We start from the raw sequence: 15,087 nt of genomic DNA, 5'->3' as shown, positions 1-15,087 counted from the left end.
CCATAAAATATAGGCTAGTTTAAACATTCATCATCTCTCCATCTCTTATTCCATCATTCACTCTTTTTCACTCGTTCTTTTTCACCTTTCTGCTAGGATCTTATTAGGTTTCTCTCGGATTCTGTTCACCTCAGCCCTCATTGCCAGGACGGGGTGTTTGTTGGCCCTGAGTGATGTGCTATTTAATAAAGACATGAAGTGGGTTGCCAGATTGTCAATTTTTCTGCTTCTTGTGGCTTTCAAGGTGATTAATGTCCAGAGATGTTATTATATTGCTCTCAAGCCTGGCTGTAGCGCTGGCCACTGGCCCAGGGGTTGCTCTGACGGTGCCTTTTATATTAGACTGAAATTGTTACATTTTGTGGCTGCTCCCTTTGAATTACCAACTACTTTTCTTAGCTTATTGCTGTATAATGCTTGTTGGTGCTTTATTGAACATAGTGCAGTCTCAGCTTCTAGTAACAAATGTGGGGAACATTAGGGAACAGTGATTTTTGTTGGGTCAATGATAATGTTCAGTGCCTTTTCTTGAAAACATGAAAGTTTAAAAGGACATGTTGTCCACTTTAATAGCATTTGTTTACATTCCCTGAAGTTTAATTATAATTTTATATGTACATTTGAAGTCAAAAGTTTACATACACCTTGCAGAATCTGCTAAATATTAATTATTTTAGCAAAATAAAAGAGATCATACGAGATGCATGCTATTTTTTATTTAGTACTGACCTGAATAAGATATTTCACATAAAAGATGTTTACATATAGTCCACAAGAGAAAGTATTTTTAATACTGTGTTGTTACCTGAATGATCCACAGTGATGGCTGTTCATGAGTCCCTTGTTTGTCGTGAATAGTTAAACTGCCCGCTGTTCTTTAGAAAAGTCCTTCAGGTCCCATAGATTCTTTGGTTATTCAGCATTTGTGTGTATTTGAACCCTTTCCAACAATGGCTGTATGATTTTGAGATCCATCTTTTCACACTGAGGACAACTAAGGGACTCGTATGCAACTATTACAGAAGGTACAAATGCTCACTCCAGAAGGGAAAACGATGCATTGAGAGCCAGGGGTGTAAACTTTTGAATGGAATGAAGATGCTGTGAAACAAAAATGCTGAAAAACCAAAGAATTTTTTTAGGACCAGAACAGCGGGCAGTTTAACTGTTTAGGACAAACAAGGAACTCATGAACAGTTATCAGTAAACATTCAGGTAACACGAATCAAGTGTATGTAAACTTTTGAACAGGGTCGTTTTTTTTTATAGATTCAGCTGTTATATTCTCTTGTGGACTAAACGGTTTTTATGTGAAATATTCAGGTCAGTACTAAATAAAAAATAACATGAATTTTGTATGATCCCTCTTATTTTGGTAAAATAATTAACTGTATATGTATGTATATATCTATATATATGTATGTTTTATTTGTAATTAAATTAATATTAGACATCAATCAGTTATCTGGTTATTGCCATCTGCTAGATTTTTAATACTGGTGCATTCCTAGAAATGAGTCATCATTAGTATGTCAATATGGGTGGTCATATGTAAATATTCTCATGGTTTTGACATCTGGATTGTAGTTTTGGTTTGTGTTGTGAATGTTGTGTTTCAAAAGAGCTGCTTTCCATGATATAAGTAAGTGTACGCTATTAGACATCCCGCAGCTGAGGAAACCAAGAGAGAGGGTGAGATAGGTGGTCCGAGACGCAGCTAAAAGGCCACTTGTCACCTGACGGGAGTGAAACAGCAGGACTCCTGTGGACACTGGGAAAAGGACATGTCAGGGTCACTGTGAGCAAGAGTGGCAAGACAAAGATGGAAAGATGAGAAGAAAGAAGTGAAAGGTGGTGACGGAGTGAGTGAGAGAGAGGGCAGCAGGTGCAGCAAGGAAGGAAACTGAGGCAGCCTTGACTCTGATGGTGAAAGGAAGTTTTCTGTTATATTCTGGAATCAAAGCTGTGTTGCAGTGGATTGAGTAGTTTACAGTACTAGCAGATGTTTGCTTTAAACAAGTTTTACTTGAGAAATGTTTCAAAAACAAGGAAAAACTTACTCAGTGGATTTCAGTGGAATGAGCATGTTGCTAAGATAATGCTAATAAACCTAAACACACACACTACACACACAAATACTAGATAAATTGATGCATTTTTAATCACATTGACAGATGTCCTGGATCTTCCAAGCCTTATAATGGCTGTTGAAATTTTAAAATCCAATAAAGTGCATCCATCCATCATAAAAAGTACTCCACACAGCTCCAGGTGTTCATTAAAGACTTCTAAGGCAAATCGATTCATTTGTATAAAAGAAATATCCATATTTAAAACTTTATAAACCGTAATCTCTAGCTTCCACTAACTGTAGTACGCATGTTCATGAGCCAGTGGCGTTCCAATGGATGAAGTAGAATGTAGGCTTACCACAAGCTCCAGTGAGAATATACTAATCTTGCGAGAACTAAGTTTTGTTTACAGCAAAGCATTTTTCTTTACAAATCCTTGTTTTGTACTTCTACTTCATGACCGGTGTTTTGTTTTGCTCTCTTCTCAACGCTTCCATGTTCGTCAGTTCATCGATTTGCCTCAGGATGCACTTTATTGGACTATTGAATCTCAACTGCCATTCACTGCCATTATAAAGCTTGGAAGAGCCAGAACATTTTTTAATATAGCCCCGATTGTATTCATCTAAAAGAAGAAAGTCATATACACCTGGGATGGCTTGAGGGTGAGTGAATCATGCGTAATTTTCATTTTTGGGTGAACTGTCTGTCTAAAGGCTTTATACTTACCACAACTGCCATCTTAAATTCATTTTTTGATTGAGCTTGTCATAATGCATTCTGGGATTACCTGCTCTGATGTAAGAGATGCCTCCTTAGAATGTAACTCAAATAAGGTTTCTTATTTGAAGGAGTCATATTTAAGATTTCTAGCTTTTTGGAACAGCATCAGGAGCGTGTCTATGATGCCTTATAATGCTACCTTTTTTAGGCAGCTAGGTTTTGGAACAGAGCAATGAGAGAAGGGAGAGATACAGTGGTCCATTTGTGTCTTTGACCCGTCTATCCGTTCCCACGGTATCAGGAGGAGGAAGAACTGACCCTGCATGAGCTTTATACCCCTTCATCCCTCTCTCTCTCTCTCTCTCTCTCTCTCTTTCACACACACATGCACATACACAAAGGATCTGTTCACATCAACAACATCAGTTATTTGACGTTGTATTGTTTAGATCAGCAGTTCTCAGCTGGTTTTGCTTCTGGATGCAAATGTTAGCCAACAAGTTCAAAACTATAAACCAGAATTGTTTGTCATATGAAAAAATCATGGTTTCCACAAACATATTAAACAGCACAACTGTATTTAACATTGCTTATAATAAGAAATGCTTCTCAAGCAAATTAGATTTGATTTCTGACGAATCATGTGACACTGAAGACAAATTTCACTCCATTTCTTTTCAACTCCAGACTTTTCAACAATCATGTATTTGATTCATTGCTCAAATATATTTGTGGTTTGATGCTATCTAACAGGTAGTCAGATACTGTCATTCCATCATGTCAGATATTTCTTTGTTTTAGCTTTCATTTGTTTTCCAGTCACGAATCGTTAGAAAGCAATCCTTTGATTTGAAGAACAGAGGCTTCTCAGTATCTTTAAACTCAGCTCAGTTTCTTTATTTATATTCTGATAAGGACTGAGTGGATAATGAGAGACAGAAATCCTCTGACTGAGACTGGGGCGAGAGCTCATGTTTAATACCGCTGAGGTTGACGGAGCATGGGGTAACAGTTAATGCTTGGTTAACAATACAACAGGTACAGTGGGGGTACAGTGGCCGCAAAAGGAAAACTCCAAATGTCGGGTTTTATTAGTTGAACAAACAATCTCAAGTGACGTCCTGTGTGATTTGTGACAGTTTATGTGTTTTTAAGCTTGAACTACAAGATTTTTACCCCTGCTGTGATATTTGGATTGGGTCCTGGATATATTTGTGTTGTACATTTTGTTTTTGTTCTTGCACAATCTTGTGGTGTTGAGTTCAGTGTCTTTTAGGATCAGTGGCCTGATGTGGCTCGCTTTTTGTGTGTGTGTGTGTGTGTGTGTGTGTGTGTGTGTGTGTGTGTGTGTGTGTGTGTGTGTGTGTGTGTGTGTGTGTGTGTGTGTGTGTGTGTGTGTGTGTGTGTGTGTGTGTGTGTGTGTGTGTGTGTGTGTGTGTGTGTGTGTGTGTGTGTGTGTGTGTGTGTGTGTGTGTGTGTGTGTGTGTGTGTGTGTGTGTGTGTGTGTGTGAATACAGCATTTAAAACTCTTAGAGGTAGGGACAAACTCTCACTCTCTTACCCTCTTTCTGTTTCTCTGTGATAAATTATATATGAATTGTCAGTGAATGTTGCCGTCAGCCAGACCAGATCAGACTTTTCATTGTGGAAAAAAAAGAACAAAAACATCACAGTAAGTCAAGGGAGAGAACACGACGCTCTGAGAGAGAAATAGACAAAGAGGCGAGACCGAGAGAGAAAGAAAGAGGGGACACAATTGGAGCAAAGTTTTCAAGTTGGATGAACTTTTTTTCTTCTGAACTGTTAAAGCAACTGTTTACCTCCTTAAAATAAATCATTATTTACTCACTGTTATGTTGTTCTTAAACTGTACTGTTTTTCCTCCTTATGCAGCACCAAAATATTTTTTGCCTACAAAAGACTTAATATTACCCATGAGTGTTGGTTTTTGATGATTTAGAGCTGTTTTTGATGTAAATTAGTTTGTATAATTTCAAAATTGAAAGCAAAAACATGGTCTGACCATAGCTTTGTGAAATCATAATACATAAAACAACTCCATGAAACCAGAACAGTCAACGGACTGAATGAGAACGCAAATTCCCTCTCTGACAGCAGGTGGTGCTTATGAAACAGCAGCAATACAGCGTTTCATTGGTTACTGCTGTATTATGCATTATATGGAGGTAAGATGAAAAGAAAATACCATTTAAACTTTTCCGAATACGGTCAGTTCCTCTCATAGATACATTCATAGAAACCCCCAATTCAGTATTTAGGATTTTTTCCAATATTTTGTGCATCATGAACAGTAAGCTGATCTGCTTGCTACGGTATTTTCTCCTCTTTGTGTTCATCTTCAGCATCTCTTTGCAAAAATCCTTAGTTACTGTTGCTATGTCCAACAAACAATGCAGCTCTCACACTACTAATGTTCCCACGCAGTAAAAAATACATGACAAAATAAAAAGAGGAAAGTGATAACACGCCGACAGACAAGACAGAGCAGGCTACTTTTTGTATTAAAGGGATAGTTCGCCCAAAAATGAAAATTTGATGTTTATCTGCTTACCCCAGGGCATCCAAGATGTAGGTGACTTTGTTTCTTCAGTAGAACACAAACAAAGATTTTTTTTTAACTCAAACCGTTGCAGTCCGTTAGTCATATAATGACAGCAAATGGGCAAATAATGGGTAAATAATGATATAAATACTGTTCGGTTTCGTGTCTTAGGACATCAGTGTATCGTCACTAGCTGCAGGGTGTAATTTGGATTTGTCTGTGCATGTTTGTTTTTGTTTTTTTTTTACTTTCAAAGGTTTGGTTCCCATTCATTGCCATTATATGACTAACAGACTGCAACGGTTTGAGTTAAAAATCTTTGTTTGTGTTCTACTGAAGAAACAAAGTCACCTGCATCTTGGATGCCCTGGGGCTAAGCAGATAAACATCATTTTTTCATTTTTGGGTGAACTATCCCTTTAAACATGTTCTCTGTGTAAAAATTTGGTCATTTTTGAACAAATTCAAACAATAAATACCGTTTTGTGGCTCTTTAATGTGTCATGACAGATCACTGTATTGCCTTGTAACATCAATCGACACGTGAATCGATCATCTTTTCAAAATAAACATGAATGAATTCAAAGCGGTTTGCCATTTCAACTGGTATATCTATAGCACTATGTCAGGTTTTGATACAACACAAGTAAATAATGGCAGAATTTGCACTTCTTGGGCTAACCAAGTCATGCTGGATGCTTGTGTAATCTATTATCTGTGTGTGTGTGTGTGTGTGTGTGTGTGTGTGTGTGTGTGTGTGTGTGTGTGTGTGTGTGTGTGTGTGTGTGTGTGTGTGTGTGTGTGTGTGTGTGTGAGTGTGTGTGTGTATACAGTACTCACTGCAGACTGTGACTAATCGATATTTCCACACCATGGTGAACTCTAATTTGTCTAATTTAGCTGGCATCAGCTCAGTCGGACACAAACAAAACACCCTACCAAACTCGTGACTTTGTCATTAGCCGCTACTGCTCCAACATCTGTATGTGAACTCCGAAAACAATCAAATATTTTTTTCATGCAAATCAGTGTTAAGCTCAGGTGAAATGAGATATTATGGCCTTGATATAAACAACCAGAATTCCTGAGCTCAGCTGGAAAAAATACATACATACCTCAATTAAAGCTGGGGAACATGTACTGATGATCAAGTATACTTGTACAGTTCCGACTAGTAAATCTAAACTACAGTGATGTATATGTTGTTGTCTGGAGCAGGCATTAGTCTCATCTGTCTGTACACAAAATACTCAAGTGCATCTTGTGCAACACACATCTAGTGGAATAATATTTTCACTGTGTTCGGCTAATGTAGGATTGCTGATTGAATACTCAATCATGGGCAATGTTCTCTCAAGCTGTAGGTGGTTGCTTGCCGTAATTGAAAGCGTCTGCTGGTGAAGTGTTCTAGAAGGTCCAGTATATTGCCATGCGCGGCGTGGTCCCTCACTCTGTTTCATTTCCCACTGAAAGACAGCGATTAATCTGATTAGTGATCTATCAGCTGAAAGTTCTGCCTCCCGGCTCTAATGGTCAATGCCAGGGTCTGGTCTGAATTATTAACAGATCCATTCCTGGAGACCAGTAACAATTCATCACAAAACAGAGAGGCGAAATGAAAGAGAGAGATGGGGTGGGCTAAGTGAAGACTTAAAAAAAAAAACAGAAAAAAGATGTAAGTAGGACACTTGAACATAGAGTGCTTTAGATTGTTTTTTTGTGTAGCGGTAAAGAAAAAGCTGGTACAGTAGGATATGTGTGTGAGTGTGCGTGTTTTATGCATGGTTCAGACTACACGATTTTAGTCTGACTTTGGCCCGATCTGCTTGATGAAGGGTGTTGTGGGGATTTGTAAATGACCATGAGCATTGGGACACAAGATTCAGTCATTCATCTCGTAGCACACTAGCATGTTTAATTTTATTTCAGTCGTCCACAATGAATTCTATCGGCTAATAGGAACACAGAACCACCTTCATACATGCTTTCAACCTGAGAGACAATGGTATCGGTTAGGGATGCACAATATTATCAGACTGATATCGGAATCGGCCGATAATGGCTTTAAATGTAAATATCGGCATCAAACTGAGAGACAATGGTATCGGTTAGGGATGCACAATATTATCAGACTGATGTCAGAATCGGCCGATAATGGCTTTAAATGTAAATATCGGCATCAAACTGAGAGACAATGGTATCGGTTAGGGATGCACGATATTATCAGACTGATGTCGGAATCGGCCGATAATGGCTTTAAGTGTAAATATCGGCATCAAACTAAGAGACAATGGTATCAGTTAGGGATGCACAATATTATCAGACTGATGTCGGAATGAGCCGATAATGGCTTTAAATGTAAATATCGGCATCAAACTGAGAGACAATGGTATCAGTTAGGGATGCACAATATTATCAGACTGATGTCGGAATCGGCCGATAATGGCTTTAAGTGTATATATCGGCATCAAACTGAGAGACAATGGTATCAGTTAGGGATGCACAATATTATCAGACTGATGTCGGAATCGGCCGATAATGGCTTTAAATGTAAATATCGGCATCTGCCCGATATGAAAAATTATGCCGATATGTCTTGCCGATAAGAGGAACATGTTAGCTCGCATGTGCTCAGTGTGTGCTAGCGATTAGATCACGTCAGCAGTGTGGCTCATTCTTGAAGCAAAGTTTTGCATGAACAATGATTCGATTCATTGTTTTGGATCGCTGCATTTAAAGTGAGAATGCATATATGTTACATTTTTTTAAACAAATTATGAGCTTTAAAAGATTTTTTTACACCTCTTTTGCTTTAGACCATCTACAAATGTTACATCTTAAAATAAAATGTTAAGGTTACCACTGCATTTTTCTGAGAAAAAAAAGAAAGCAGCAATTGATATATAGGTTATTTATAGTTATTTTCAAAGCTTCAATGTACTGTCATCATAAAAGAACTTCATTAATGTTATTTAATTCTAAAAAATAAAAAAGGAGAGGAGACTTGGTGTTGCTTCCAAACAAATGGAAATATATCGGTATCGGACAAAATACGTTAAAAAAATATCGGCATGTCGGATATCGGCAAAAATCCAATATCGTACACCCTAGTATCGGTCCTGCTATGTGGAATTTTACAATGGAGGAAATGTTTGTGATTGCTACGACAGAGTGAAAAAAGGTCACTCTAAATGGAAACTATTTTACCTCAGTTCTTTTTGACAGTCTGTAATGTACTTTTCATCCAATCCATATTAGAGTCCACTGTCAGGTTTCCTTTCTTTTTTATGTTTTTCTGATGACAAGCCGCTGTTTGCTAGCCATTGTTTGTTTACGCTCATGGCAACTTGTGGTAGTTCTGTCTACTAAGTAAAGACAGCAAGTGATGAATGTGTAGTCTGACATGATTCTTGTTCACGACACAACTTTTTTAGATTTTAGGAGTCAAAATTGCATAATCTGACACAGGGACTGTTGCAACTGAGGAAAAAAAAGTGTAGTCTGAACCAGGCTTTAGAATTTAAGGAATGGTTCGCTCATTGATGAAATGTCTGACTTTTATTGACATTTATTCACCCCTGGTAAATTAATGTTGAAGAGTTTAATGGCAGATATTTGACATATAATGAAAGTGAAATAAAAATGTGGTTCATAATGAGGTATAATCGTGTGAAGCCATACCATTGTTTTGGATTTTCTCTTTCTGAAATAGTCATCCATCATTATCTATGTAATGAACTGTAATGTAATGTTATTCATTGAAAACCTTTCCTTCCACTGTATAACTTTAAAATTTGCCATCATTTATCTTTTTTTTTTTTTTGTAAAAAGAAACACCATTTTTGTAGTCCATATGACTTTTGTAGTCCACTTATTATAGCATTTTTGAGCGAACTGTTCCTTTAAGATAAGGAAATTAATAAAACATTTCTAAACAGCACACAATTTAGGTTACATAATCTTGTTTAGTCAGCTTTAAAATATTAAAATCCATGGCTTTTGACTCGAGTCTCAAATCTCAAATGTTCAGTACATTTTAAAATAGGGATGAGTTTATAGTGAAGGCACTTTTTTTATGTCTCTCTGGGAATTGAGTAATGCCAGCAGATGACTCACTCCAAACAAAACCATAATCCTCAATGTCCTCAGCCCTAAATCTAGCCAATAATCATAAACCTATACAGAGCTCTAGTAATAATCATAAACCTAATCTTAACCTAATGCTGTGCTTCTAAATCCCATGCTTCCTAAATGGAATATGATCACAAATCTACATCTAATCTTGATCCTAAGCCTAATTCTGGTCAGCAACGTCTCTGAGTGCATTTACAACAACCGCAGCTCTGTTTATGTGAAGACCAGCCCACTTTCAGGACACTAATCACATTGTAGTGCATAAACAGCTGACACTCAGCTGAGATTTATTTATTACAAACACGCAAGCTAACAATTTACTAGGTTAGTATAGATCCAAAAGGTTTACTGGCCAAAATAAAATTATTATTTACTCACACTCATCTTTTTTAAATCCAGTATAAACCAATATAGACTACTTTTATGGTCTTGTTTTTTATGTCTTTCAGAGAAGAATATATCATACAGGTTTTTAACGACATGAGGGTGAGAACTGTCCCTTTAAGACCACCCTTTGTGAAAAATATAACAGGTGCAACTATGTCACAACAGAGAGAGAGCACTTGAGAAATGCGTAATAGAATTTGGATGGTACTGTTAGAATTGGATTCTTTCAAGATGCAGTACAGCTCAGATAGTGTCACAACCATTAGATCACTGACCCTGAGTTAGTCAGTGAGAGGGAATGCTGGGACCACAGAAAGACTGCCAGTAAATCACAGCGCACACACAGATACTGTGATTAAATGTGTAATTTAGCCAAACGAGATGTACCGGCATCATAGAGTTTCTACATTGTTGTCTTTTTTATCCTTCAGTTCATATTTCCAAACCGAAACGCACTCCAACCACAGTTTGTATTGATTTTATTGCAGTGTAACTTCATGCTTGGATAGTTACATTAGCCTTATTTCAAATGAACTGTGTTTGATGGATTTGCTCATTCACAGAGCCAATGACATCCACCGGGCCAAACAAGAATGAACTACGGTTTCACCCTCCGCAGTGTAAAGCGTAAACACAGGATACACTGAGTGTGTGTGTGTGTATATAAATCCAGTTCAGCTTTCACAGAAGCTTTGAGGAAGTTACAAGTCATTCACAAATTGGCCAATATATTATTTCAGCCATGCTAAATATGCAATATTAGCTGATTCGAAATGCCTGTTCACTGCACTGCACTCATACACTCAATCAGTTTTCACTCATAAATTACTACTAACTTGAAAGAAATGACATGTAACACTTTGAATTAAACGTAATTAAGGAGAATATTTTCTTGTTAAACTCCAGTAATCTTTGTTTTATTTACAACTTCAAAAATCAGTTTTTAGAGCGTAGATGTCGTCATTTAGCCTTATAGCACTGGGTATGTTTACATGTCAGGTGCATTTGTTCTAAATTTGAAAATATTTTATGAATGAAAAATGTTTTTATGTAACAAGCATTAAGGCACTTAAAGTAGTGCTATATTTTGAGTTTTTGAGTTTAATCTTTGTCAAAATGCTTTATTTGACACAAATGTGTATTAGAGTCACAGGATTATTGACGTTCCTTCATTTTTAAATATGGAAATCGCTAGCTTATTGATTGTTGAAGCAATTCCTGTGATGTAAAAGCCTGTTTTCACCTTCGAGTAAAAAAGCACACTGTATAGTGACTACAGTATTTCTTATAATTGTGAATTTAACTCTGATCATTTCTAATTTATATCACAATTGTAGACTGAAAATGCAGACAGAATCGTGGAATCCAGTCATAAAAATTGAATTTACTGTATAGACCTTTTTCCTGAATAAACGATGAGCGCCGCCATTACGAATTCTAACGTGAGATTGAATGCTTTTCTGTTCCGGTTTCCATAGGAACCCATTCAAATAGCGTCCATCTGTTTTTAATGTAGCTAATGTCCGCTGCTTCGTGTCATCTACACACTCATTAAAGTGAGGCACTGACAAATGACGGTCATTGCGACATTGCCAAGTGATGGCGCTATGGAGCCATGTGCTTTTTAAAAACATTTTAATAGGTTTAACATTAGTTTATTAGCTCGGAGTATACCCTAATTTGACTAGAAACAATGCAGACCGGAAATGCAAAGCATTCTTTCAGTTAAGAGTCGGACTACTTCCGTGTTCAGGAAAAAACGTCTATAACACAGAATGTCTCGGAATTTGCCAAATTTGGGATGAATAATTCAAAAGTAGGTCAGTACGCTTGAATCAAAACACGATATGGACTAGTGTCTGTGAATATTAAGCCGCATAAATGCTATTTAAATATGAATCCTGTGTGTTCTGCGTGTCTCTGTGAGAATGAATGGCGCAAATGCGTTTTGTTTACTACACACATACTGAAGCGTGAATTACACTTGCTGTGTTTTCTGCCTCTGCCGTCTCAATTTATGAGTACATGAACACACAAACATAAACTGAGAGTCACTTCAGGAGCATTTTACTGTTTCTTTTGAGAAAAACTACCGTCATATCCTATACAAACGGAAACTTACAGATCTTCAGCAACCCTTCAAAATAAACCTTCGGTTTAACTTAAAGGGGCTATATGTAACTTTCTGAAATTTAAACTCGCGACTGACACCTGTGGCCAAAAAACGGAACTGCTCTTCCTTTCTGCTCGCTCTCGCAGCGCGCGCTCGTACGTGCACACTTCACAAGTCATCCGCTGCAAAGAAGTCAACATTATGTTTACAGAGGTAAGAACAGTCAAATACATGTATTGTTTGAGAAACTAAGTTTGTTTGCAATATATATATGACTAGCGGTGGTGGCAGAGTGATCTGAAACGTTTAACATGAACGCGCTTGACGTCACATCCGCAGACAGCGCGCGAAAAATGCGACCCGACAGAAAATAGGAAAAATAGGATACAGGCTTATAGGTGCACCCACTGTGAGCTGACATGGTGTCAGTATGCTCATCAGGAGATGTTTGAGTCATAAATGGTCAAATAAAAAGGCTATTGTTACGTTTATTTTGGGGGAAAAGTTACATATAGCCCCTTTAAGAAACTATGACAGAAATACATTACTTAATGTAACAACAGTACTATTACTATTTACCAGAAAAATGTCAATACAAAACACATTATTTCTGAAAAATAAATAAAACAATAATATATATTTTTTTAATAAATCTAAAAATTGTATCAAACCATTCAAATGGAATCCAGAAAATTAATGCAAAACTAGGAAAAAATTAAACTGAATTTGAGAAAAAATAAAATTTAATTATTGTTAAACCTTTAATAAAATGCTGTTAAATTGTGTACATTTCATGATTTCAATTAATTAGACATGATTTTTGATTATTGTTTTTTAATTAAATAACTAAAACAATTTTAAAATTTTACGTTTTTAAATTTTTTTATTATTTATTGACTTTCATTTCACATAATTGTCTCTATATTCGATCTTATGACATTTTATCCTATTATGATTTTTTAATCTTACAAATATTTTTCTTAAATTGTTACATTGTCTTAACCAATTTTAAGTTAATTAACCAAATTTAATGTAATTATCTTACATTATCTTGTCCAATAAGTTACCTCAACAACTAACTTCACTATTTAATTGCTAACTACCCTGAAGAGAGAAATATCAATTGCCTTTGATGAGAAAAATCAAGCTGTGCTATGCTAATGATGAAATTTACACCACATAATGTAATGTACTGTATCCTGGCGTACGTGTAAAAAAAGTTAGCGCCATCACTAATTCTAGTTGATTATTTGCCAACACTGCTAGACGGCTAGACATGCGACACTGGTATTTTCTGTAAAAGAGATCTGTGTGTCTTTCGCTATGGTTTGTTTTGTTTCTCCTGTCATCTGTAGCGTAATATAAATGGTTGAGATCAGACACCAGTTTCAGGCTTGTGAGCAATGACTGTTCACCCCTCCCTCGCCCATCAACCCCCCGGCTGGGACGTGGGGGGTGTGAGTGATGGAAAGAGGAGGGTGAGAGGGCTAAATGCCTGAGCCACATGCGATAACTCACTAGCGGTTCGCGGGGCTAACTGCGGTCAGAATGTGATAGCCTTGCACGAACGTATTCCGGGAAATCCAGCCAGTCGCCCCCCAACCTCACCAGGGGTTTTAAAAGATGCAGGAGTATGGAATTCCACAGTCGGTTAATTGAATCCGTGATTCACAGGCTCACGAATAGAAGAGTTTTAGCGCTGCACTACCGTATAAGACCCCACCATTAAAGTTTAATCTTCCCCTATCGAAGGAACCGCATGAGGTTAATGGATGAATAGATAGATGCATATAGAAGTGCATAGAGTTGCATTGTCTTGTGTATTAAACACAAATTATTGCCGGCATGATTTTCCTGCCATTTTTTGACAGAAGCGGGTTAATGAATGGAAAGTTGCTGTTGCTTTCGTTTTTCCACACACAGATGGAAGTTCAGCTCCCTAGCAGAAACATCTGGTCCTGTTTAGAGTTATGCCGTGTGTGTTTATGAGAGAGTGTTTTTAAAGCACGAGCGTTAGAGGGATTTTTTTTTTCTTTTCCTGAGCGGTGGTGAGTTCTGAATCTTCCTCTGTCACGGGTCACCGGCCAGTTCACATTTCCTGCCAACATGAGTCACCTACAAACCAGCGGTTATTAGTCTACAAATCTCCAACACAGCCAGATCCAAATATATTTATGTCCCTTTTGTCTGTTTCTATTTTTTTTCCTCTAGGATCTAGAGTGAAAATCTCTTTCGTCTTGCCATCTAACCTCGTGGACACCAGCGAGAGCCAAAGCGATTCCACCGCTGCTTGCCTCCTGAAAGCATAACAGTGAGTTTTGAATTAGTCTCTCTCTATTTACAGTGATTCAGGTTTCCTGCCTGTCATCATGGACACGCCAGTTCGTATTTCCTCTCTTCGTCATGGCAGACACAATCAATTGTAGACGCAGCAGTTTACAGAGACGCAGCATCAGTTCGAGATCAGCAGAACTAACAAACGCCGATCGACCTGTCAGATCTGATGCAACCCACTATAGTTGGATTGCGTTCACGGATTGCGTCGTCAAGGAAACGTGACTGAAGGGCACTTGAGATACGGATCTGTGCTCATCTGATTTATTACATTAGCCCATTGTTTTAGAGGAATTAAGGTTGGACAGTATGTCAGAATAGGTAGAGAACCTGCTGTGCCGTTTGTACCACTGTATAAATGGGAATAGTTTATACTGTAAAAAAAAAAAAAGAGGTTTGAAAAATTAGCAAATACTTTCCTTTCACCTCCTCAGCCTGTTTTCACCTCAGAGTAAGAAAATAAATAAAAAAATACATGGACTATTTATCATAATTGTGAATTTATATCTCATAATTGGAACTTTATATCGTATCATATCCCACAATATGACTAAATCTCACAATTTGATTTTTTATTTCTTATGTTTTCAACTTGGTTTCTCAGAATTCTGACTATATCTCACAATTTGACTTTATTTCTCATATTTTTTAACTTTATTTCTTAGAATTCTGACTGTAAATCTCACAATTTTACTCTTTATTTCGGACCATATTTAACAATTTGACTTTTTATTTCTCCTAATTTCAACTTTATTTCTCAG

General features: G+C 37.1%; 1 protein-coding gene across 3 annotated transcripts in view; it reads left to right on the top strand.

The window, feature by feature from the left end:
• sema6cb (semaphorin 6Cb) overlaps positions 1-15,087 on the top strand; it is a 166,803-nt gene that overhangs the window by 50,805 nt on the left and 100,911 nt on the right. For all 3 annotated transcript variants that reach the window (XM_073846587.1, XM_073846586.1, XM_073846585.1), the window contains exon 2: positions 14,204-14,303. The gene's annotated coding sequence lies outside the window, so the exon portion shown is untranslated. The remainder of the gene's footprint in view (positions 1-14,203; positions 14,304-15,087) is intronic.

This window comes from Garra rufa, chromosome 9, assembly GCF_049309525.1.
Source record: "Garra rufa chromosome 9, GarRuf1.0, whole genome shotgun sequence".
Lineage (NCBI taxonomy): Eukaryota > Metazoa > Chordata > Actinopteri > Cypriniformes > Cyprinidae > Garra > Garra rufa.
This window is presented reverse-complemented; position numbering and strand designations above follow the sequence as displayed.